The 26,090-nt window shown below is 50.6% G+C and overlaps 1 pseudogene; it reads left to right on the forward strand.

Moving 5' to 3' along the window:
- The first annotated feature begins 9 nt into the window (after window positions 1-9).
- The window catches only part of LOC112632368, a 39,439-nt pseudogene continuing 13,358 nt past the window's right edge, over window positions 10-26,090 (forward strand).

The following is a 26,090-nucleotide window of genomic DNA, read 5'->3' on the forward strand; positions in this document are numbered from 1 at the left end:
AGGTGCCCCATGGGTGGGCTCCGAGGGCTCGGCGGGGCCCGGGCAGGGGGCGGGCTCCGGCTCGCCGCCGCCGGCCCTGCCCTGCCCCGAGCCGGGAGCCTCCTGCTGAGCCAGGTGCCCGGAGGCTTGGGGACGTCCGATCCGGGGGTCCCCGCCTGCGGCTCTGGGGTTGGGGGCGGAGAGGTAGGGGTGACTCCGGTGATGAAGGAGCAGCCTCTAGAGACTCGGGGAGGGGGATCCTTTGGAGGTGACTGTGGGTGCGTGTCCCGGGTGGGCGAAACCTCCTGGTCGCCTATGCCACCTTCTCCGCCTGCTCCAAAGGAGGTCGCTCGGATCAGGGGTATCGGGCTGCGGGGCTCGGCCGCGGCCTCCTCCTCTGCCCGCGGCTGTGCAGCTCTCCCAGCGCCGGAGCGACGGCTTCTTTCTCCCCGCGCGGCGACGCCAGCAGCTGAAGGAGGAGCAGGGCGCTCTGCTCTGCTCTACGCGCGTGTGGGAGGGGGCCTTGAACGCCGCCCCAGGGTTTCGCAGCTCCAAGTTAGCACCAACCCAGCTCCTCCTCCTCCTTCACCTCCTCCTGTCCCCAGATGAGGAGAACTTTGTGTGTGGCCCTGGGTTCTCCCTCCTTCCCCCTCTCGCAGGCAGATGCCCCACTGTCACCCGCAGGGTGAAGAGGTCGCTGATCCCTCCGAGAGGTGGCAGAACCTCAGGCTCCTGATGGTGGTACCAGCGGCGCCCTCCCGCGCCCCTGCAAGCGTCGCCCACCTGCTCCTTCGGCCCCCAGCGAGCAGCGCCTCCCGCAGCCCAGCGCCAGCTTCTGCCCTCCAGAGCCGGCTCGCCCCGCCCCACCCCGGTGCCCCGCCCCGCCCCGGCGCCCGGCCAATGGGAGGCGGGTCCCGCGGCCCGGCCCCGCCCACCCCGTTCGCAGCCTCAGAGGCGCCGCAGTCTGCGGTTCCGCGTGTCCCGGCGCGTGGGGCCGGGGCCGCTGGTCGCGCGCACCTTGCCCAGAAGCCGGCACAGGCCTCGGAGGCTGACGTCTGCGCACGCGCTCACACTTACGCCCTGCCCGGCCGCAGGTGACCCGCATGGAGTCCGGCCGCCTGCCCACTCGACCGGGGTCCCCAGCGGCTTGCGCCCGGCCAGGCCGAGGGCGCCACGGCTCCAGTGCCCTCCTCCTTCGCAGAAGTCCCCGGGTGCCCTCCCAGGTGTCCAACCTGTCTGTCCCAGCCGCCGCCTCCCTCCCGAGGTCACAGTGCCCACGGGACCCTGCGGACTGGCACATGGGCCATGCACGTGTCGCCCAGGGGGGCGGGGAGTCACCTTGGCTTAGTGGCCAGAGGTCTTCAAGGCATGCGAGTCGCAGAGAGCACGGCCCGGGGACACACCAGGTGCCTTGAGCATTGCCTCTCCTGTCTGCATTCTCCCTTCCCACCTTTAAATGAGGGGCTTGACCTAGGCCAGACATCGGACCTTCTCACTGGGCCATATCTCCACATCACTTATTACTTGATATATTTTTTAAAATACCAGATCCACTTTCCCCACCCCTTAAACACATTTTTTTAGAGAATCATTATATCACTGCCTTAAATGGGAAACCAGTATCACTTGCCATAAATAGAAAGTAAGAGTTAAAATAAGCACAGTGAAAACAAAGCAAGGTTATTAAATTCTAGCTGGAAACTGTGGTCTGCCAAGGCTTGAGATGTGCCCTCAGTGAAAAAGGGAGATTGGCAAGATTTGGAGAGGTGTTAAATACCCATTAGCACCTAACAGAGACTTTCTCCTTCACGTATCAGGAGGCTTAAAAGAGAATGTTCCCATTGTGTGATACAGCAAAGGAATGCGATGCTGTGTCTGTGTCCCTCAGTTCCAGACCCCTGGACCTCAGGGATGTCTGCCAGCCTCACCCCCAACCCACACCTGGCCTCCCTATCTCATGAAAGGCAGCAGGGGTCTGGGAGGGCACCTGAGGGGCCAGCTCCATTGGCTGAAAGATTGGCATTCAAGTCCTGTCTCAGTAACTACCTAGATGTCTGACCTTGGGCCAGTCATGAAAAGTCTCTGACTCCTGGTTGTGCCATCTCCAAAATGGGTATAATATTGATGGGTCCACAGAATGACAGAAGTACTAAAATGGCCTGGGACTTTGAATATGGAAAGTGACTTGCTTTGCTTGTCTCTGTGACATCTTGAGATTCTCCAGGAAAGTTAACCAGAGAGGATGGGGCAGGTGGAGGTGGAGGGTGCAGTACCTGTACTACCTGATTGTGTTTAACGCCCCAATTTAGGCCACAGAGGGGCTAAGGGGATGTGCCCAAGGTTACCTGGTGGCAAGTGGCAGGATCGCAGCCCGGTGCATTTTCCACATCCAGAGTTTGCCTCTGGGAACTGGCTTCAGTCCAGGAGGGTTTGTGCTGGGCATGACACACAGAGACTGTGAGCCTTGAGCTGGCAGTGAACTTGGCAGTGGGAGGTGAGCAGGGTGGCACGCTTCATCTGGAAGGCTGGGGTCAGGAGGACTCAGGTCGCTGGGCCAGCTCTGCCACCCCCATCACGGAAATGTGGCAGGCAGCCCAGGAACCCATTGCTCCCAGATTCTGCAGAGTTGTAAAACAGAATGGGTCATACCCCACTGACCATATCTCTGTCGCGAGGGGAGCTGCATGTGGAGTGAGAAGCCTGAGAGGTCCACTTGCCCCAGCCTCTGTGTTCTGCTCCTGCCTTCCCCCACTCCCAGTATGGTATGGCTCAGTCAATAAGCAAGTACACATAAGGGATCAACTGATGCCCAAGGAAGCTTTGCGTGGCAACAGCGCACTTCCCACATGTGCCTATTTTCCCCTTCCCTGCTCCCCACAGCCCACTTGCCTCACCATCCCCCATCAGATCCTTTGCCATAGCTCTCCCTTCGTTCCCTGGGCTCCCTGTCACCCTCTCTCTCCCATACAACCTGAGACCATTTTAACCCTGTTCTAAAACTGCCACTTCCTGTTCAAGAATTTTCAAGGGCTCCCCATTGCTTAAGATATAAAATCTTGGGCCAGGTATGGTGGCTCACGCCTATAATCCCAGCACTTTGGGAGGCCAATATGGGAGAATCACTTGAGGCCAATAGTTTGAGACAAGCCTGGCCTATATTGGCAAAACCCTATTACTAAAAATATAAAATATAATAATTTTATACTAAAAATACAAAAATTACCCAGGTATGGTGGCGTGCGCCACTACTGGCGTAATTCCAGCTACTCGGGAGGCTGGGACATGAGAATTGATTGTACCCAGGAGGTAGAGGTTGCAGTGAGCCGAGATTGTGTCACTGTGCTCCAGCCTGGGCGACAGGGCAGGACTCTGTCTCAAAAAAATATATATAAATAAAATAAAATAAAATAAAATAAAATCTAAAAATCTAAATTCCTTATCCTAGCATACAAGGCCTCCAACCAGGACGTGATTCCCACCATGCCCTGCACCCAACCTACATTCCAGCAAAATCAGATCACTTCCAGGTCTCTAAAGAAGCCAGGCTTTCCCTCCTCTGGGCTTGTGTATGCTGGTTTCTTATCAGGGATACCCTTTTCTCTATATTTACACATCAAACTCCTACACATTCTTCAAAGCACTGTGTCCACACCTCTCCCCACAAAACTTACTCCCAGCATTTCTAACGGTGTGAATCTCCTCCTCTGGGTTCCCACAACACCAAAGCCTGGCTCTCGTGCTGTGGGTAACTGGTCCTCTCTTTAGGCCTCAGTTTCTTGGCCTGTAAAAGTAGGTCTTACAGCCAGGCGCAGTAGCTCACGACTGTAATCCCAGCACTTTGGGAGGCCGAGAAGGGCGGATCACGAGGTCAGGAGATCGAGACCATCCTGGCTAACACAGTGAAACCCCGTCTCTACTAAAAATACAAAATATTAGCCAGGCGCAGTGGCGGGCGCCTGTAGTCCCAGCTACATGGGAGGCTGAGGCAGGAGAATGGCGTGAACCCAGGGGTCGGAGTTTGCAGTGAGTGGAGATCGTGCCACTGCACTCCAGCCTGGGCAACAGAGCGAGACTCCGTCTCAAAAAAAAAAAAAAAAGTGGGTGTTACAATAGTAGCTGCCTCATGGAGTTGTTGGGAGGATTAAAATAAACTGTGAAGTGCTTCACACATAGTGGCCTTCACCATGATTACTTCCTCAATAGCCGGTGTTACATCCTTCCTCATATTTTGGACACATGCCTCGTCACCCCCATTAGCATGTGAGCACTTTTGAGTGGGGACCGAGCCTGATTCATCCTTGTATTCCCACATCATTAAGAGCAGCATCTCACACATTGTAAGTTTTTAATAAATGCTTATTGAATTGTGTTCAGCCAAACAGTCTCAGAGCAGAAGAAACGTACGAGCTCTCCTTGGACACAGGGAAAGGCGGACAGACACAGTGAGGCAGAGTTTCATTTAGTCCTCCTAACAGCCCCACCTACAGAAGGGGAAACTGAGGTTCAGGGACTATTCACAACCAGGCAGCTAATGAGAGGCTGAGCTGGAGTCCAAGAGAAATTATTCCAACAGGAAAAAAGGCACATCAGGCTGCTTTTCTAGAACAACAGTTCCTAACGCTGGCGGCACATTAGAATCACCTAGAGGAGCTTTTAAAAGATATCAGAACCCAGGCTCCCCACTCAGAGATGCTGATTTAATTGCTCTGGGGTTGGGTTTCATCACTACATGGTTTAAAGCTCCCCTAAGTAATTCTAATGTGCACCCAGGGTTGCTAGAGCAGTAATTCTCCAAGTGTGGTCCCTAGACCAGTAGCATCAGCATCATCTGGGACTTGTTGAAAACGCAGAATCTCAGGCCTCACCCTAGGCCTGTGAACCTGAAGCTTTGGGAGTGAGGCCAGGCCACCCGGTTTTAACCAGCCCTCCTGGTGATTCTGATGCATGCCAAAGTTTGAGAACCACTGACCAAAAGACTGAAGTTGGCAATACCATAGAGGTCATGTGGCCCAGCCTTCCTGTTTTGTAGACAAAGAGATGGTTTGTGGCTTGACCGAGTTCAACACATGCTCATGACAGGCTAGACCCAGAACCCAGAACTTGACCCGAGCACAGCGCTCCTTCCTGCTGAATGCACCATCCCAGACTACACGATCCCTAACTGAGTCTCTTGCCTTGGCAGGCCCGGGCACCTGTGCCAGCCTTGAACTTCAGCAGAGGTCAATGGGTCATCAGCTGCATAAGCTCAGCTGCATTGGGGCACTGGGTCAGGTGCCAGTCAGTACAGAGGGCAGATAGCCAGAACAGGCTGGTACCTCATCCAACATTCAGGGCCCCGCCCAACATCCCCGAAGGCAGACTGACAATGACAGGGGAGGAGAGGTGTCCCCCCAGGCCAAAGGTCAACAGGAACACAGCTGAACCAGCCACACCCTGCCCCCTTCCCTGGACCATTTCTGCCTCCTGCTGCCTCTCTGCCCACCCACTGAGCCCGATGATCCGAGCAAGCCCCAACTCAGTCAGGAGCCTGGGTTCTAATCCCAGCTAAACAGAAGTTTGCTGTGTGACCCTTGAATGGGCTGCTTAACCTCTCTGACCCTCATTGCCAAGCATTCTTCCTCCTCTCCTTTATGCTCCAGCCAAAGAGACTGACTTGTAGTTCCCTGAGCTTGCAAGACTCTCTGTACCCCAGATCTTTGCACATGCCAGAGCCTGTGCCTGAGGGGCCGCTCATCTCTGGATTGCCAGCAGACTCCTAGTTTTCCTTCCATCAAGTATTCCTGCCTCTGGGAAATCTTGGTTGCTCTCTCTTCTGTGCTCCATGGAGCTGCCTTACAGAAATCTCTTGCTTTTGGGCCGGGCGTGGTGGCTCAAACCTGTAATCCCAGCACTTTGGGAGGCCGAGATGGGCGGATCACGAGGTCAGGAGATCGAGACCATCCTGGCTAACACGGTGAAACCCCGTCTCTACTAAAAAAATACGAAAAAACTAGCCGGGCGAGGTGGCGGGCGCCTGTAGTCCCAGCTACTCGGGAGGCTGAGGCAGGAGAATGGCGTGAACCCGGGAGGCGGAGCTTGCAGTGAGCCGAGATCCCGCCACTGCACTCCAGCTTGGGCGACAGAGCGAGACTCCGTCTCAAAAAAAAAAAAAAAAAAAAAAAAAAAAGAAATCTCTTGCTTTTGGATTAAACCCTCACTGTCTGAACTCTTGGTACTCAGATCTGAAACTTGGGGTTCCAATAGATTTGGATAATGCATCATCTTTTACTCTCTGAACTTGCTATGTAAGCTCTTTTTTTTCTTTTTCTTTTTGGAGACAGGGTCTTGCTCTGTAGCTCACACTGGAGTGCAGTGTCATGATCATGGCTCACTGCAGCCTCGACCTGCTGGGCTCAAGCGATCCTCCCGCCTCAGCCTCCTGAATACCTAGGACTACAGGCACGCGTCATCACACCCAGTGAATTTTTAATTTTTTTGTAGAGACAGGGTCTTGCTATGTTGCCCAGGTTTGTCTCAAATTCCTGGGCTCACGCAAGCTTCCTGCCTCGGCCTCCCAATGTGTTGAGATTACAGGTGTGAGCCACTGCATCGGCCAGAGCTTTCTATGTAAACTCTTGATGTCCAGAATCAATATCCAAATAGGTTTGAAAAGCATGTAATAATCTGTCATGGTGTCCTTGCCCTCTTGAGAGGAGAGGTGGTACTTGCCACTTAGTATGCAGTAAAATTTGGATGAATGAATAAATAGTGGTCAGTTTCTTCTTCTGTCCAACAAGAATGTTGGGTGCTCTCTGAGACCCATCCGAGTCTACATTTCCAAGCTGGTTTAATCCCACCACGGGTGATTCAGGTGCCTTCCAGCCCATATGTTGTTTTTATGCAAATAAAAGAAAGATTCCTTTTCTGGGCAGAGGCAGCCCCTCTTTAAAGCTCTCAGCTTTGAGGGGAAAGGCAAAGCTATTTCCTCAGCTAAGTGCCCTTGAGCAGTAAGCAACCTACACAACCATACAGGGCAGCCCTTTGTGACCTCATCTAGTCCTTGAGAATTCACCACAGAATATTTTTGCAGGGAACTGTGATGACTGTGATCAACCAGATTGGGCCAAGCTGAGTGGGCAGCCAGGAGAGAAAGAGCCAGAGTGGACCAGAGGCTTGCAATAATAATGAGGACCATTCATGGAGCCCCCACTCTTTGCAGGCACTAGGTGGGTCCCTGTAACTACATGGACCTATTTTAGCCAGACCACAACCCTATGTGGAGAGGCATTATTAGAGTCATTTGTAGATGAAAAAACTAAGGCTGACAACACCTGAGCAAGGAAGTAACAGAGCTTGAACTAAGTCTGCTTGATAGCAACAGCTGCCTGGGCTAGGATCTGCTCTCAGATACCGCAGCAGCAACCACAGCTGCCTGTGTGTATGAAAATGCTTGTGATCCCCATGGAGGCTACCTGTGAAGCATGCAAGGCAGGGTTCTTTTTTCTGTTTTACAGGTGGCAGACCTGACACTCAGAGATGTTCCACAACTTGCCCAAAGTCACTTGACTAGTAAAAGGCAGAGCCTGGACTTAAAGATATTTGGATGTTTGAACAACTACCCTTTCATCTCTTTTTACGATGCCCTGTTGTCTTCTTAAGGCTTGGCCTGCATCCCTCCATCCAATGTCATATCACCATCATTAGCATCTCTATCACCATCATCCTCATCATCACCATTGCCATCATCACCATAATCATCACCGTCATCATCATCACCATCATCATCCTCACCATCATCACCACCATCATCACCATCATCACACCATCACTCCCATCATCACCATCACCACCATCATCATCATCATCACTGTCATCATCATCACCATCATTGCCACCATCATCACCACCATCATCCTCACCATCATCACCACCACCATCACCATCATCACATTGTCACCCCCATCATCACCATCACCACCATCATCATCATCACTGTCATCATCATCACTATCATCACCATCATCATCACCATCATCACCATCACCATCATCATCACCATCATCACCATCATCACCATCATCACCACCATCATCATCACCATCATCACCATCATCATCATCATCACCATCACCATCACCACCATCATCACCATCATCATCACCACCATCACATCATCACCATCATCACCATCATCACCATCATCACCATCATCATCACCATCATCACCACCATCACATCATCACTATCATCATCATCACTGTCATCATCATCACCATCATCAATCTCACCATCACCACCATCATCATCATCACCATCACCACCATCATCACCATCATCACCATCATCATCATCACCGTCATCATCCCCATTATTCCCATCATCACCATTGTCACCGTTATCATCACTACCACTACCACCATCACCACCACCATCATCATCATCACCATCATTACTGTCACCATCACCATCATCACCATCATTATTACCATCATCACCACCATCATCATCAGCATCATCATCATAGCCATCATCATTGTTGTCATCATCCTCTCTCAAGCCCATGGACCTTTTGCTCCTTTTTAGGTGCTTGTTGGGTCCCTTGGCCCGGGCCCAGTGTGGTCCAAATGGAGACACAAAGGCAACACAACTTCCTTCAGCTTTCCCCCTTCAGACAGGATTTGACAGGTGTCTCCTCCATCCTCTATCACATCTGATCCTTCCAACAGCCCTGGGAAACATGCAGAGCAAAGTATTATGTGGGAGAGAAGCTGAAGCAGCAAAGGTTCCATGGCAATGGAGGAACAATAGGCCTTCTAGCCTAACATTTACCAACTGCTCTCCTTGTGCCAGGCTCCAGCTGGGGAGGCAGGCCCTGTTCTCAGACTGCTACAAAGTTAACTCATTTAACTTTCTCAACAACCATCTGAGGAGTGTCTTATTGTCCCCATTTTCCAGACAAGGAGACTGAGGCTCAGACAATTCGAGTAACTGGGCAAATGTCACTCAGCAATAATTGGTGGAGTTGGGATTCTTAGTCTGTTTTTTGGACTCTGGAGTCAGTGCTCTCTCTGCTACAGGAACCACCTCCCATGCAGCTCCCTGGTGGTAACACCTCCTGTTTCTGACCTGGAATATTCTGTGGGCGCCTTTAACCAGAGGGTACCAAAGACCCTGGGAGTTAGCACAACCCTCCGGATTCTGGCAGCAGCTGAGCTGCCAACCTTACCCCTGTTGTCTACAGAGCAGGCACCTGTAAGCCCTCAGTCTAAGAGACACTGGGAGACCAGGCTCCCAGAGGCTTAGCCGAACTCTGTGTGACTTGGTAGCTCAGCCCCAGGTTCCACCTCCATTTCTGGTGTTACTGCCTGGAAGCAATGGGACAGAGGTGCCTTTGCCCTTGCCTCTTTCTCAGATAATTTCTCCCCACTCCCCATCACCATTATTCCCTCCTTCGTTTACGTCTGAGTGCCAGGTGTAGTCGAAAGGGCACAAGCTTGGCCACCACACGGACCCAGGTTCAAATCCTGACTCTGCCTCTCACCTCATCTTGGCCTTGGACAAGCTAGTTCTCTCTGAGCCTCAGTTGCCTCATCTGTCAAAGCGGGCTGTTGTGAGGAGTCATTCACTCCATCATTCAGTCATTCAACAAATAATTACAGAACACTAGGCTGGGAGCCAAGCAGTACTTCGGCGGGGGAGTGGGTGGCACTACCCCAGAGAAGCCTTCAGCCCAGCAGAGAAAGCAGAGAGCCTAAGGTCTGAGGATGCATTCAAGTTAACCCAGCTAAGAGACAGGGAGAGTGCATCGAGCAATGGGGACAGTACATACAAAGACCTGGAAGAGAAAGAGCAGCCTGTTTGAAAACACTGAAATAGACCCAGATTAGTTGGAAATCAGAGAGAGGAAATAGAGTGCAAGATGAGGCTTGAGAAAAAAGCAGAGGCCAGATGCACCTAGCACAGCACTTGGCACACAGTAGGCCCTCAATGTATAGGAGCTGCCTTCCCCTGAGGCCACAGCTGAACCCCAAGCCCCAGGTGCAGGCTGCTGATGATGGAGGACAGGAGTCTATTTCCTCTCTTGATCAGCATCCAGCACTTCTGCTAATGCCACATAATACAGTGGGCTCATTACCTCAGAGTGCTGAGCTGGGGAGATGGGGGCAGAGGTTTGCCAACTACCTCTGATCTGCCAGAAATAGAATCCAATGTTCCAGGATGCTAATGACTGTGGCCTTGGTGTATTTCTTTTTCCTTTTAGTGGTCTCCAGTTGATGGAGTTGTTTGATGAAGAGGAAAGCAGCATAGTGGAAGAGGGACAGAGTCAGCCGCACCGAACACTGGTTTAAGCCCCAAGCTGATGTATGATGAGCTTCACTTTAGGCACCAAGTGTGTGTCCATGAAGTTGTGCCTAGGTCAAACTTGTGTCATTCACATCTTACTTTTTTTCTAGGCTCCCCGATCCCATCAACTTCCGACGGAAGTTTGTCGGCAAATATGGCCACTGACGATGCCTCCCAAGAGATGGAGTTTATTTTCTCTGCGCTGGAGTCTGAGATAATGTGGGACATGCTTTGACCAATAGAATGTGGCAAAAGTGAGGCTGAGGCTGTACCAGTTCCAGGCCTGGGCTCTAAGAGGCCTGGAAGTGGCTGGGCAAAGTGGCTCATACCTGTCATCCCAGCACTTTGGGAGGCTGAGGTAGGAGATCGTTTCAGTCCATGCGTTTGACACCAGCCTGGGCAATAAAGCAAGACTCCATCTCTAAAAAGAAATTTTTTTTTTAATTAACTGGTTGGGATAGTGTGTACCTGTAGTACTACCTGCTCAGAAGGCTGAGGTGGGAGGATCACTTCAGCCTAGGAGTTTCAGGCTGCAGTGAGCTACGGTTGTTATCACTGCACTCCAGCCTGGGCAACAGAGCTGGACCCCATCTCAATAAAAGAAAAAAAACAAAAAAGGACGGGGTTCCTGGAAGCTTCTGCTTTCACTCTCAGAGTCCAGTCACCACCATGTAAGGAAGTTCAGGCTGTCCTGCCCGAGGGAAAGACCATGTGGCAAGAAAGGCCATATGGAGAAGAACTGACTGCCCTTCTAGAACCTTCTAGCCACCAACTGAATGCAGCTGCCTGCATGTCCAGCCATGATCATGTGGAGCAGGAGACTTGCCCAGCTTACCACAGAATCATGGGAAATCATAAAAATATTGTTTTACACCATGAAGTTTTGAAGTGCTGGCCTAGTGCAGTGGCTCATGCCTGTAATCCCAGCACTTGGGGAGGCCGAGGTGGGTGGATCACCTGAGGTCAGGAGTTCAGGATCAGCCTGGCCAACATGGCGGAACCCCGTCTCTACTAAAAATACAAAAATTAGCTGGAAGTGGTGGTGCATGCCTGTAATCCCAGCTCCTCGGGAGGCTGGGGCAGGAGAATTGCTTGAACCTGGGAGGTGGAGGTTGCAGTTAGCCGAGATCATGCCATTGCACTCCAGCTCTGGGCAACAAGAGAGAAACTCCGTCTCAAAAACAAAACAAAACACAACAAAACAAAACAGAAAGAAAGACAGAGAGAAAGAGAGAAAGGAAGGAAGGAAGGAAGGAAGGAAGGAAGGAAGGAAGGAAGGAAGGAAGGAAATATGTCATGGCAGAAATGATTCTGGCTACAAACTGGTAGGTGTGGGTTCAATAGTCCAATAGTCTTTAATTAACAGCAGGACCTTACTGAGCATCAGTCTCCTCGTCTACAAAATCAGCATAATACAAGCCGCATGTCCCCTGTATTGTGCAAACCAAACGCAACAAGCACTGGGAATAAAGCAGAGTGTATTTGTGAACTCTATATTACCATGATTGTTACGAAGCCATATTCAGACACCTCCTACTCATAGTCAACCAGGTCACAATTCCTTCTGACTCGGCTGTAATGACAGGCCGTCTTGGGGGACCCCTCACAGTGGAGGCCCCTGCTATCCCCTGCTCCTGCTCCATTCCTCTTTCCTCTTTCCCCTCCCTCTTCTCCTGCCTTTTCCCAACATTTCCTGGTGGCTTCTCTGGGCCAGGCTTACAGAAGAAGCTGCAGGTCCAGAGACATGACATGAGGTCCCTGGCCTCCAAAACCCTGGGTATTCTGTGACAACAGATTCTGGTACATGCTTTCACAGTGGTCTGTGCAAAGTCCCTGGGGAGCACTGTGGAGGGAACACCCAAATCTTCTGGGAGGAGCAAGACCCAAGGCCAGCAAAGAGTGGGTAGAGCTCTGGGCTAGGAAGTGGTCTGAGTCCTTGTTCCAGCTCTGTCCACCACTCACTGTGTGACTGTAGGTAAGCCTCCAGCAATCTGGGCCTTAATTTCCTCACCTGTAGAAAGAGATGGTGATTCTATGCTCTTGCAACTCTTATGCTGTGCTTCTGCCATCTCTCAGTGGGCCCAGCACTGCACTAGCCCCTACAGGATATAGAAGAGGGAAAAGAAGACTCGGTTCCATCCATTAAGAGATTCTACAGTGAAGAAGTGTCAAGCCACAAGCTCCATTCAAAGGAGCAGTGACTGACTGATTCCCTTTTGGTGTCAGTGTTTAACAGAGCTGGGATGCCTTTGAGGGGATCTAAAAAGTCAGTGGTGGCTTGGAGTGTTGACCATTGAGGCCTTTTCCAGTGCAGATTCCAGGGGCCTGTGAACAGTTCTAGAGCTAGTGCAGATTCCAGGGGCCTGTGAACAGTTCTAGAGCTACCGAAAGTCAGATGCAGTAAGATATCCAGTTCAGAAGTCACAATCACAGGAAGTTTAGGGGGCAGCGGCGCACTCAACTGGGCTGGCTTCCTGGGGATTTTCTGCAGGAGCGGGAGTTGAATGCAAGAAGAATGTTCCAGGCGGGAAAAACTTCCAGCAGTTCCAGGCCAACTCTACACATCAGGCAATCTGACCTTGGCCAAGTCACCAAGCCCCCCAGGCCTTGATTTCCCCATCTGTAAAACAGGGCTGTTGAGAGATTAAGAGAGGGTACGTAGGCCGGCAAGGTGGCTCACATCTGTAATCCCAGCACTTTGGGAGGCCAAGGTGGGAGGATCACTTGAGCCCAGGAGTTTGAGATCAGCCTGAGCAGCATAGCGAGATCTCGTCTCTACTAAAAGTTTAAAAAATTAACCAGGCATGGTGGTGCATGCCTGTAGTTCCCGCTACTTGCAGCGCTGAGGCAGGAGGATCACTTGAGCCTGGGAGGTTGAGGCTGCAGTGAGCCAAAATTGTGCCACTGCACTCCAGCCTTGGGTGATGGAGGGAGACTCTGTCAAAAAAAAAAAAAAAAAAAGACGAGAAAAGAAAAACAGAGAGCATATAAAGTGTGCTAGAGCACAGTGCTGAGGACACAGCAGGCCCTCGGTCGCTGGCAGTTCCTGTTTTGTTTCCTGAAGGAAGCTCACCCACTTCCCTCTGTCATGGACCCCTGGATCTCACCACCCAAGGCCAGAGCAGCCATCTGCTCACGGTCATCTGAAAACCAGTCCCAGACTCGGTTTATCTCACCATCTGGCCTGACAACCCCCCAGAATCACTCCTGGTTTTTCCTTTCTTCGTTTTCCCCTGGGGGCCTTTTAATTTCTTCCTCTGTATCATAAACACAAAACAAGTGTTTAAACATCTGACTCGAAGGCAATCTGGAAAGCAGAGCAACTCTTACATAAAGACCAGGCGAGGCCCACGCTTGCCAGGAGGGCCATCTGGATGCTCGCTCTGCCACCCTCCCGCCCTCCCTCTGCCTGGGAACCGCTGTTATTTCATAATTAAGGATAGTAACAAGGAGCTGGAGGGAGCAGCAGGGATGAAAAGCCTAATGTAGCCTCATCTTCCAGTGGCCCTGCCTTTGGTGGCCGCTGCTACAATCCAGGGCTCACTCTCCCTCCCCACGACTTCCCTGCTCCTACCTGGGGTCCTGGCAGTGGAAGAGGAGCCCCACTGTGGCAGAGGAGCTGGAGAAGAGGGAGGCAGTAAAGCTTAATGGTTACTCCCCCAGGAGCTGGGGACAGTCTGGGTGTGGACCTTTGCACCACCACTCCTACCAGTGTAACTGTCAGTAAATCACCGAGCCTTGCCGAACCTCAGTTTCCTCATCTGCACAATGGGAATAAAACTGATATCCATTTTGTCTTTTTTATTTTTGAGATGGAGACTCACTCTTTCACCCAGGATAGAGTGAAGTGGTGTGATCTCAGCTCACCAAAACCTCTGCCCGACTGGGTTCAAGCAATTCGCCTGCCTCAGCCTCCAGAGTAACTGGGATTACAGGCGACTGACACCACGCCTGGCTAATTTTTGTATTTTTAGTAGAGACGGGGTTTCTCCATATTGGTCAGGCTGGTCTCGAACTCCTGACCTCAGATGAACCACCCGCCTCGGCCTCCCAAAGTGCTGGGATTACAGGCGTGAGCCACTGCGCCTGGCCACACTTTGTCGATTTGTTATCACAGTTTATTGAGATCGTGCCTGCAAAGTGCTTAGCTTAGGGCCTGCTCAAAACGAAAACAGAAGAAATGGTTATTGGGGTGGGTCCTGGCTATGGCCAGCCTCAGTCTTCATGGCCACACACCAAAAGAAAGTAGAATAACAATAGGGAAACAGCATTAGGTTTTACTGTACATGGTAAAAATTAAAACTTTGCCTAATATCAATATTAGGCAACTAAACTTTACACGAACCAGCTACTGTGTTCCTAGCTTACTATTCATTCAATCTTGGATTTTTTGGGTGTTTTTGTTTTTGCTTTTGTTTTGAGACCGAGTCACGCTCTGTCACCGAGGCTGGAGTGCAGTGGCACCATCTCGGCTCACTGAAACCTCCACCTCCTGGGTTCAAGCTATTCTCCTGCCTCAGCCTCCTGAGTAGCTGGGATGACAGGCGTGCACCACCACACCTGGCTAATTTTTGTATTTTAAGTAGAGACGGGGTTTCACCATGTAGGTCAGGCTGATCTCGAACTTCTGACCTTGTGATCTGCCCGCCTCAGCCTCCCAAAGTGCTGGGATTACAGACATGAGCCACCGCACCAGCCTTATTCAATCTTTAGCCAAATAAAAATAAAATTTTAAACAAAATTATCATTAAAACAGTGGTGTTAAAAACTGCAAGGATGGTCTGGAGAAACATGTCATACCGCTAAGCTCGGTAAAGGCGAGACCTCTGTCTCCTCCAGCTGTGCTGTGAGCATGGGGTCCAGGAGATTTGACTCCTCCTTGCTCAGTCATCAACGCCAGATGACACTTCTTGGGGACATCTAATACCCGCCCTCTCCGACTCTTGGGATTCTGGTGAGACCGATGCATAAAATGAAGATGTGAGCAGCATCTGGAAAAGTACAACATGTTATGCAAATGCAAGCTGGTTTTAATCAGTGATGATTTATATTACTCAGACAGTGTTAACATAATCCTAGCTTGGAGGTATCAAAACAGCCCACCTCTAGTTTGTAAACACATCACGTGCACGTGTGTGCACACACAATCCACACAAAGGGAGCCTGCCAGGTGCTGATGGCAGTGAGTTCCGCCTGGGGTTACTAGGAGAAGGCTTCACGGGATAGTGAGTCTCGTGGTGAGCCTAGGAGGAGCAACCTGGTGGGGAACAGTCCTGGTGCTGGGACTCAGGGCTCCAAGGACATTTCTGGCGCCCTCTTGCCACCAGGTGAGCTGGACACATCCGCTGTGAGTCTGGGGCTCTGGCCAGGACTGCTTCCTTCCCTTACCCAGCCGGCTAAGGGTGGGAGAGGCTGCTGCCTCTGGACTGGCCTCTGTCCCCCAGCCCCTGTTCCCTGGGTGTAGGAAAAGACAGGTGTGTGCACCCAGAACGAATCCTGGAGAACCACCAAGGCCGGCGCTGGCCCCAGGGTGCAGGTGTCTGACGCTGCTGAATAAATCATGATGGTGCCCAGTGAAACTTCTCCCCCCAGAGGAGCTTTCTCTGCCTTCCAGATGCTATCTCCCCGCAGGAAGCCAGGTGGCACGTACGTGACCCTTCTTCAACAGATGGCGAGCAGGGGTGAGCCTTCCACCTGGTCAGGCTAACATTTCCTAAGCTGGAACAAGCCTTTGCAGGGATCCACACGAACCCCCAGCAAACTGTTCCCAGCACGGCACTCTGCACCATCTTCCATGGCTGCTTACCCGCCTGTGTCCTCTCCTGGACCCAAAGCTTCAGAAGGCCAGGACGTGCCCCCTCGTCCACCAGCGTCTATGTCCATCTTCTTTGTATTCCCAGGGCCTAGAACAGAGTAAAAGCTGGGTCCAGAAAGAAAGAGAGGGAGAGAGAGAGAGGGAGGGAGGGAGGAGGAGAGAGAGGAGAGAAAGAGAAAGAGAGAAAAAGAGGAAGAAAGGGAAAGAAAGAAAAAGAAAAAAGGAAGGATGGAAGGAAGGAATGAGAAAGAAAAAGGAAGGAAGGAAGGAGAGGGAGAGAAAGAAAAGGAAGGAGAGGGAGAGAAAGAAAAAAGGTATGAAAGAAAGAGAGAAAGAGAAAGAAAGAAGGAAGGAAAGAAAGAAGAAAGAAAGAAAGAAAGAAAGAAAGAAAGAAAGAAAGAAAGAAAGAAAGAAAGAAAAAGGAAGGAAGGAAGGAAGGAAGGAAGGAAGGAAGGAAGGAAGGAAGGAAAGGAAACAAAAGAAAAGAGAAGGAAGGAAGGAAGTAGGGAGGGAAGGAAGGAAAGAAAGAAACAGAGAGAGAGAAAGGAAGAAGAAAGAAAGAAAAAGAGAGAAGATATATTATTTTCCATGATGAAAGCCGGATATCTCCAGACCCCTCCACTCCATCGAATCTCTCTTTAAGAAACCCTCAAACCAGTGTATCTTCCTATTATTACCTCCCGTTATATGAAGATTCCTGTCTAAAATGCGTTGGGAGCAGTTTTACTCGATTCCAGAAAAGATGAATAGCCTGCTTCCTGACACAGACGAGTAAATAACTCTAGATTCTCTATTTTTGCCCTGGTTTCTTACGTTGATACAGCAATCAAGCTGACGTGGCATTGCCTTGATCTAGTAATCCCTTTTATAAAATGACCTTTAGAATGTAACATATTTCCAAGCAGAGAGTCAGTTAAACAAGGTAATTTACTCTGGGTAGCATATCTTCCAATATTCTTGGGCCAAAAGTAACCAAATAGGAGAGGGCCAGATAAAGAGGAGCTGTGAGGATTAATTACTCATTTTGGTTGAGTGTGCTGCCGGGCAGGGGGGAATAAATCTTTTTCTAGAGAGAGAGGGAGGATGGGAGACAAGGAGAGAGAGAGAGAGAGAGGCAGAAACACAGACAAAAAGAGAGAGAGAGACAAGGCGGCAGAGAGAGGGAAAGAGAAGAAATAATCCGGGTGATGTGTGGGTGCTTCCTGTTCTCCCACAAACGGGAATCTGGGCTTTCTGGCCCCTGCTGGTAACGAGCAGCCGCACACCAGTCTCACGTGTGCGCCCGATTTCCATCCTCTGGAGGGCCTCCACGTTCATCATCTCACCTAATCATCCCACTCAGAGCTGCAAGAGAGCAGAAAGGTCACCTTTTCTCATCTTGAATCTCAGCATCCTCACGGAGGGCCCACCCAACCTGTGCTGGCCCGAGATAGCAGCCAGGGTTAGCTATGGTGCCGTGGAAAGCAAGCCTGTGAACCTTGGAGCCAAACCTGAGTTCTTTCACTAGACAGCTTTGTGGCATTGAGTCTGGTACTTGCTGTCTCTGGACCTCTGCACCTGGGCTGGGAGAGCAGGGCACAGCTTGTCTCTCTCAAGAGGGATGATCTGAACATTACTCAGTGATTAGGAATTCTAGCTTCCGAGCAAGCAGAACTACACTCGAGTTTTGGTGCTGCCATTTTCAAGATAGGTGACCTTAAGCACACTGCTGAATCTAGATGGGCCTCAGTTTCCCCATCTGGATAATGGCGATAATAGCAGCACCTCTTCTAGGATCATTGGGAAGATTACATGAAATGACGTAGCGCAGGACCAAGGGGGAGCAGTGCTCCTGGCCAACACTCACACAGTGCTTATGAAGCACTTCCTATTCGCCAGGCTCTGCTCCGGATAGATTTATGGACGTAAATCATCTATAGATTTACAGGTAGATTTATCTATGCACATGTGCAGTAATCCTTAGAGCAGCTCCTGAGGCAGGTAACATTATTTTCCCCAGTTTACAGATAACGGAAACTGAGACACAGATGGGAAGTAACTCTCCCAGGGCCACACAGTTGATTAGTAGCAGAGTCAGGATTCGAACCCAGGCCATCTGGCTCCAGACACTGAGTCCTCACCCCAGCTTACTGCTTCTCAGCAAGGGCTCAACAAAATATAGCCATTTCCATTCAGTTTCCAGACACATTGCAAATGCCTAATCCAAGCTCATTCCCCTGCTCTCACTCCATGGCCCTTGTGTAGAATTGAAATCTGTCTTCTTGCAGTGTCTACTCATTTGTCCCCAGGCACTATCTCTAATCTCTTCCTCAAGCCTTGTGACAGCCCCTCTACTGCTTGTAGATCAATTGGCTGATTTCCCATGAATGTCTTCTCAGGCTAACCTTGTCCCATCATTCCCTATGGGAACCCTCATTGATTTATCCTGTTCTAAACGTGCCTTAACGACCACATGCCAAGCACTGGGCTGGGTTCAACATGAACGTGGAGGCTGAGCTCTTGGTTCTCCCCCATCAAGTGGGCAGATTAGGGGTCCTTGCCCCATTCCGATCACTCTCCATGGGATCCTCCCAGTTTGGTTACAGCCTCTAAATGCTGGGGCCTAGACATCAGCCCACACTGGTTTAAACCTCTGTGGCCACCCTGGGAAGTGAACAAGATGGAAATTAGTGTTCCCCTTGGGACAGATGAGGCAACTGAGGCCCAGAGGAGGAAGTGACTTACTCAAGGCCACACAGCAAATCCCTGAAGGAGGTGGTCTGGAACTCAGGCCCCAGGTTTCATAACCTCACATACCTGACTTCAGCCTGCTGACACCTTCCTTGGATTTGGGGAGAGGTGGAATAGGAGGGACCTCATTTTCTGGTGGGGTGGCGGGGAGAAAGTAGAGACCTGCCGAGCCCAGGTTGGCATCAGTATCCACCTGGGGTTTGCAAAACCTGCCTGGTGGAGGCGAAATCACCCTTGTTTCCCTTCTTCCCCCGTGACTCAATGGACGTGGCGGGGTACCTGATGTCCTTCCCCTGGTCTGAAAAACATGAAAGCTAAAAAAAAAAAAAAAAAGTCCTGAGAGGTTAAAATTAGTTTTCCACCTTCTTCTGCACCAGCAAGAGCTGACAACTCACCTAGAAGGAACTCCTTCCTTTCTGGGAGCTGAGGGGCGCTGCTGCATGGGGGTGTCGGCTTTGGAGCTGGGAGGCTGTTTTTTTCCCCCACCTCCATCATTTCCCTCCCCCACAGAGAAAGCTTGCTACTTTATTCTATTTTAATAATAAAAGCCAAAAGAGAGTTGTTTCTGCCGCAGGCCTGGTGCCCCTAATGACGGTGTCAAGAAGCGCGGGGGGTTAACACCGAACTCAGATGCAGGGAGTCCCACAGATGACGGTGGCTGACAGTTAAGGTCAGCGCCAGGCAGCAGGGACAAGAGTGCAAGGAAAGGCAGAAGAGCTTGTGTAGTTCCTGGCCCTGCCCAGACCCCCTATGGACCCTGAGCCCCTTCCTCACCCTGGCTGGGCCTCAGTCCCCTTATCTGTAAAGTGGGCTCCTACTGCCTATCTGAATGGGATCGGGTGAGATGGGAAAGGGAAGAGAAGAGCCCCCCTTAACTGGATACTGCCTGCTGTATAGACGCCAGGCAGGGACCAGGTGCATAGCATCATGGTTTCATGTCACCACTCTCTGAGGCTGCTGTCCCTAGGCATATCTTCTAGTAGAGAAATTGAAGCTTAGGAGCATGAGCTGTACGGGTATTCAAGCCTACATCTTGGTAACTGTAGGGCCCAAGCTCTTTCCCAGTGGCCCATCTGACTGCGTTTTACAAATTGTTCTGTGCCTTTCAAGTATGCATGGTCACTCCCAGGATGATTCCAGAGAATCCCCCTGAGCTCCATGGCTGCCCCTGGCCCCGCTCTCAAGTCGGAAGCCCTGAAGCCCCTCCTAGGATCAGGAGCCCCAGAGGCCCTTCTCCTGGCTCTCATCCATCCCTTGCATCTCCCACCCCTAGAGACGGTCCTTCTGCGTTCCAGCACTGTGTGCAGCAGGAGTGCCCCCTACCCACGTACCCTACACCCCTCACATGCAAGAACTTCCCACAGAGAATAAGAGAGGGAGCAGGGGATGGTAGTTTCCATAGCAACCCTGGGCTTCTCATTCCCAGCACATAAAATGCCAAACCTGGGTTGGAGAGGTGCAGTCCCCTCTCTCATTGGAGAAGGTTCTCTCCTCCTTCTCCGCCTGCGCCACCTCTACCTTGCTTGGTCCTATCCAGACAGGGAATGCTGGAGGAAGGGCTCTGGAGACACTCGGGCTGCACTCCATGGAGGCCAAATCCACTGGGGGCTGAGGGTGGCCTGGAGGTGTCCCCAGCCAGTGCGTGGTCAGAAGGAGGAGCGGAGAGAAGAAGAGGAAATGGGGGAGGGGAGGAGACGGACAACAGGATGCTCACAAGGCACCCCCACCTCCTTCCTGGGACAGAGCTGACCCTAAGGACGGACTCTGCCAATGCTCAGAGGCTGTGGGTGCCCCAGGACAGTGTGGGCTCTCCTTGTAGTCAGGGGCCTGGCCTCTGGGGTCCACTGGACCTCAGTATCCATCCAGACTCTGACACAGATTTGATGTGCGGCTCCGAGCTACAGTGTTGCACTCTGAGATGCGGTGCTTGGTTTCTGAGAGTGCAACAAGTGATGCTTGTTCTTATTGCTTTGCTATTATCACTAATAACACTGAAGTCCAAGCACCTCGGCCTGGCAGGGGACATTCCGCAGCCTTCTGTTCTGCTCTTGTCAGTTACCCACCCATAACACGAACCCTCTGCCCAGGCCCAGCCAGCTGCTCAGCCCTATCTGTGGATTTAGCTGAATCAGAGGGTGTGGCGGTTCCCAGGAAGCTGGCTTTGCACACAAAGCCCAGTCCTACCTCCCAGTCTTTGCTCAGGAGCCCCTCCTGTCTGAAGTTCCTTCCACATGGTCCTTATTCAAATCCTCCCTGTTTACGTGGCCCAGCCCAAGCTCTCCCTCCCTTAGAAAGTCTTCCCAGTCCACAGGGGTCTTGCCCTCCCCTGAGATCACCTTGTTAGTTGATCCCAACTCTGTCTGTTTCCCAGGAGCACCTTTCCTTCATGAAGAACCACCATTGCACAGCTCTGGCGGGGGGAGCCGGGGGGAGGCTGCAAACACATTTGTGGACCACAACCTGGGTGTTGTTCACTGGGCTGAGAACTGATACATTGGACAGCACCCAGTGCCCCGCCGACACCCCACAAATCCTTACCACTCCAGAGGCTTCACATGCATGCTCCCTTAATCCTAACAATCTCAGGAAATGGGTAGCGCCGTTATCTCCATTTTAAGGATGAGGAAACAGACTCACAGATGTCGAAGGATCTGCTTAAGGTCACACAGCCAGAAAGTGGTAGAGTCGGGATTCAAACCCAGTACCCTTTACGGAAGCAACAAGGCTAAACAGCATTCGTGGCCAGCACCAAAATCCTTCCTGGGGAGGAAGCATCCTTCATTTGGAAGGCTTGAACGAGTCTCTCTGTTAGGAGATGACGGATGAGCCCAAGTGCTCAGGAGACTAATAAAAGCTGAGATTTCACGAGCACCTGCTCTATACTAGGTGCTTCGCTAAGTACTTGATGTCGGTTAACTCAGTTAATCCTCCCAACAACCCTAGGAGGAAGGGATTAGCACTAATTCCATTTTGGCAATGAAGAAACTAGGAAACAAGAAGTGATGAAGCCTTCTTGAGGTCACACAGCTAGTCAGCAGGAGGCAGGATTCAAACCCAAGCCGACTGGCTCCAGTTCCCATGCTTGCAACCCTTCTGCTAAGGAGCTAAACTGCTCTGCATAAGACAAGGAGTGAGGCCGGCACGGTGGCTCACTCCTGTAATCCCAGCACTTTGGGAGGCCGAGGCAGGTGGATCACCTGAGGTCAGGAGTTCAAGACCTGCCTGCCCAACATGGTGAAACTCTGTCTCTACTAAAAATACAAAAAAAAAAAAAAAAAAAAAATTGGCCGGATGTAGTGGCGGGCACCTGTAATCCCAGCTACTCAGGAGGGTTAGGCAGGAGAATCACTTGAACCTGGGAGGCGGAGGTTGCAGTGAGCTGAGTTTGTGCCACTGCACTCCAGTCTGGGCAACAAGAGTGAAACTGCATCTCAAAAGAAAAAAAAGATGAGGAGTGAAATTTGTCACTTTGCTCCTTAAAGAAGAGGAGGGACAGTGGCAATCAGTATAGACAAGTGATATATAAAGAAGCCATCAAAATGGGTCACGATGGGCTGATGTGGATAGACAGCCAGTGAGAACCCCAGGGCTAGGTGGTGGGAGGCTTCTTAAGAACTCAGATGCCTGATGTGCATGGTTACATTACTTGCGTTTCTGACAGAATCCCTTGGGCTCTCCCACCAAATCTTTAGTGACGTGCTCTCTACCCTAGTGACTGTGTTGTGGGAGTGGGCAGGGGGAGGGAAGAAGTTGAGTGGACAAAGAAAATTACCTTTAGTGAGCCCATATGGGGAGAGAGAATGGGTATTTAGAAGATTAATAAAGCTAACGTCTGTCTCACACATGCACACGCATGTGCAGGCACACGTACACACAAGCTCTATGCAAGTTTGAACTTTTGCAGCCTATTTTGCGTCCTTTTGTGAGACTAGAAGAATGGCAAGAAATAAAGAAACAGTGGCCAGGCGTGGTGGTTCACACCTGTAATCCCAGTATTTTGGGAAGCCAAGGCGGGTGGATCACTTGGGGTCAGGAGTTTGAGACCAGCCTGGCCAACATGGTGAAACCCTGTCTCTGCTAAAAATACAAAAATTAGCTGGGCATAGCGGCAGGCACCTGTAATCCCAGCTATTCAGGAGGCTGAGGTGGGAGAATTGCTTGAACCCGGGAGGCAGAGGTTTCAGCGAGCTGAGATTGTGCCACTGCACTCCAGCCTGGGCGACAGAGTAAGACTGGAAAGAAAGAAAGAAAGAAAGAAGAAAAGAAAGAAAGAAAGAAAGAAAGAAAGAAAGAAAGAAAGAAAGAAAGGAAGGAAGGAAGGAAGGAAGGAAGGAAGGAAGGAAGGAAGGAAGGAAGGAAGGAAGGAAGGAAGGGAGAGAAAGAGAGAGAGGGAGGGAGGGAGGGAGGGAGGGAAGGAAGGAAAGAAGGAAGGAAGGAGAGAGAAGAGAAGAGGGAGGGGGAGGGGGAGAGAAGGGGGAGGGAGAGTAAGGAAAGGAGAGAAGGAAAGGAGAGAGACTGTAAAGGCCAATGGGAAGAGGCAAAACTTGGGAGAAAGTTAGAAAGGTTTGCCAGCTGACAAGTATGAGAGTAAAATGTAGGCTGGGTGCAGTGGCTCACACCTGTAATCCCAGCACTTTGGGAAGCCGAGGTGGGCAGATCACTTGAGGTCAGGAGCTTCAAACCAGCCTGGTCAATATGGTAAAACTCCATCTCTACTAAAAATACAAAAACTAGCGGGTGTGGTGGCACGCACCTGTAATCCAAGCTACTTGGGAGGCTGAGGCAGGAGAATCACTTGAACCTGGGAAGCAGAGGTTGCAGTAAGCCCAGATCATGCACTGCACTCCAACCTGGGCAACAGAGCAAGACTCTGTCTCAAAAAAAAAGAAGACGAAAAAGAAAAAAGAAATTGTGAGTGAGAACTGGCAAGAGAAAGAAGAGAGATTTGAGAAATGGTATGAAATATGATGGAGGTCCTCTTCAGGGTGATTTGAAAGATGAACATAAAAATTGGAATCCCCCCGACTTTTTTTCTGACATGAGATCTTGCTATGTTGCCCAGGCCAATCTTGAACTCCTGGGCTCGAGGGATCCTCCTGCCTTAGCCTTCCAAAGTGCTGGGATTACAGGCATGAACTACTGCGCCCAGCCTGGAGTTACTTTTTAATTACCTTTGTTTACTGGACTGTGCATCCTGAATACAACTCCATCCAAAAACTGGGCCATATGAGACTCTTGCTTATAATAAGATTATAGTAGAAAATAAGAAAGAAAGTGATCTTTGAGTCTCATCGGTTTTGTGTGAGACAAAGGCAATGCTAAGAGAAGCAATTGCCTGGAGATACAAGGTAACCTTGACAACAGGAGTCCCGACCCTTCCCCCAAATTCACAGAAATTTTGATGTAGACTCCAGAGGGCTTATAATTGAGGGGTTCATACTACTATTTATTATTATTATTATTATTATTATTAGAGACAGGGTCTTGCTCTGTTGCCCAGGCTGGAGTGCAGTAGCATGATCATAACTTACTGCAGCCTCAAACTCCTGGGCTCAAGCAATTCTCCTGCCTCAGCCTCCCAAGTATCTGAGACTACAGGCACAGGCCACCATACCCAACTAATTATTTATTTATTTTTTGTAGAGACAGAGTCTTGCTGTGTTGCCCAGGATGGTCTCAAACTCCTGGTCTCAAGTGATCCTCCCACCTTGGCCTCCCAAAGTGCTGGGATTACAGGCATCAGCCACCGCACCCGGCCACACACTAATATTTTTGAAGTTCTCAAGGTGTAGGAAGGCTTCAGCTGATATTTGAATTATATAGGAATTATGAACTACTAGAAAAAAAAATGCAAAGAAAATCTGAGACTCCCACTCCCTCCCCTGCCAGCTAGCAACTGATGAATAATCAAGCCTGAAATGCTGTTTCTAACTCCCCAAGTCTAGAAGAGTTTGCTAGGCTGTTACAGTACAGCACACCTGTGACAGCATAGTTGTCATTGTTCCTCTTGATGCTGAGTTATTTTAGTAAGCCTGCATCACGCTCACCTGGAATTCTGTTCTGAGCCTCCCTCACCAGTTTCTTTGGCTCTTTCCAATTGTAGCGATGTGTAAACCACACATCTATCTGTAATCTACGGGGTTGCTCAACCAGCAGGGTTTGGATGCCACGGTAGCTTTTCCCATGACATCTGTTATGAAACTAGAGCCCCGAAAGGAATTTCCCTAATCATATAAACTGACAAAGGCGGCCCAAATAGGACCAGCCCTCCCCTTGGGAATGATCTTGCCTGGGCCCTCAATGCATGTTTATGGAGAATCCCACTGAACAGCGAGATCTGGAGGGCAGACATTATGTCTTCATCATCTGCTTTCCCTGTGGCCTTCCCCAGTAGATACAGCATCTAAGAATTCCTGAATAGCCACCATTTACCTGGCTACCCAGGCTAAAATCCTAGGAGTTGTCCTTGGCTCTGATCTTGTTCTTACACCACATATCCAAGGTGACAGCAAATCCTATTAGATCTGTCCACTTCTCCCCATCTGTCCTACCCTAGCTACAATCATTTCTTGCCTGAATGAGAGCAGCAGCCCCTAAGTCAGAGTGTTCCTTTGAAAACAGAAGTCATATCATGTCACTCCTTCCAATGGCTCCCCTCGAGCTTTAACTAAAACCCAAAATCCTTACTGTGCCCTGAAAGACCCCCATGGGCTGGCCCTGCCCATCTTTGTGCCCTCTTTTCTGCCTCTCTCCCTCTGGCTCTCTCTGCTCCAGCCTGCAGATCTTGATGAGGACTCAACATAGCAAACATGTCCCTCCCCCAGGCCTTTGCACTTGCCATTCACTGCACTTGAGATGCTCTTGCCCCAGAATTCTGCACTGCTCAGTCCTTCATTGTAGGTGAGTTTTTGTACACCTTTTCTTTTAAAAGTCCTTCACTGGCCATCCTCTCTAAAATTGCATCTCCTATCACTCTCTATCCCCTTACCCTGATTTATTTTTCTTCATAGCATTTGTCCCTGCCTGTCACTAGAGTGCACACATACAGACACACACACTCTCTCTCTGTCTCTCTCACTCTCTCTCTGTCTCGTTAGAGACAAGATCTCACTTTGTCACCCTGGTTGGAGTGCCGGGATGTGATCATAGCTCACTGTAACCTCAAACTCCTGGGCTCAAGTGATCCTCCTGCCTCCTGAGTAGCTGGGATGGCACTGCACCTGGTTGTGTTATAGTTTTAATC

Source organism: Theropithecus gelada, chromosome 10 (genome assembly GCF_003255815.1).
Source record: "Theropithecus gelada isolate Dixy chromosome 10, Tgel_1.0, whole genome shotgun sequence".
Classification (NCBI taxonomy): domain Eukaryota; kingdom Metazoa; phylum Chordata; class Mammalia; order Primates; family Cercopithecidae; genus Theropithecus; species Theropithecus gelada.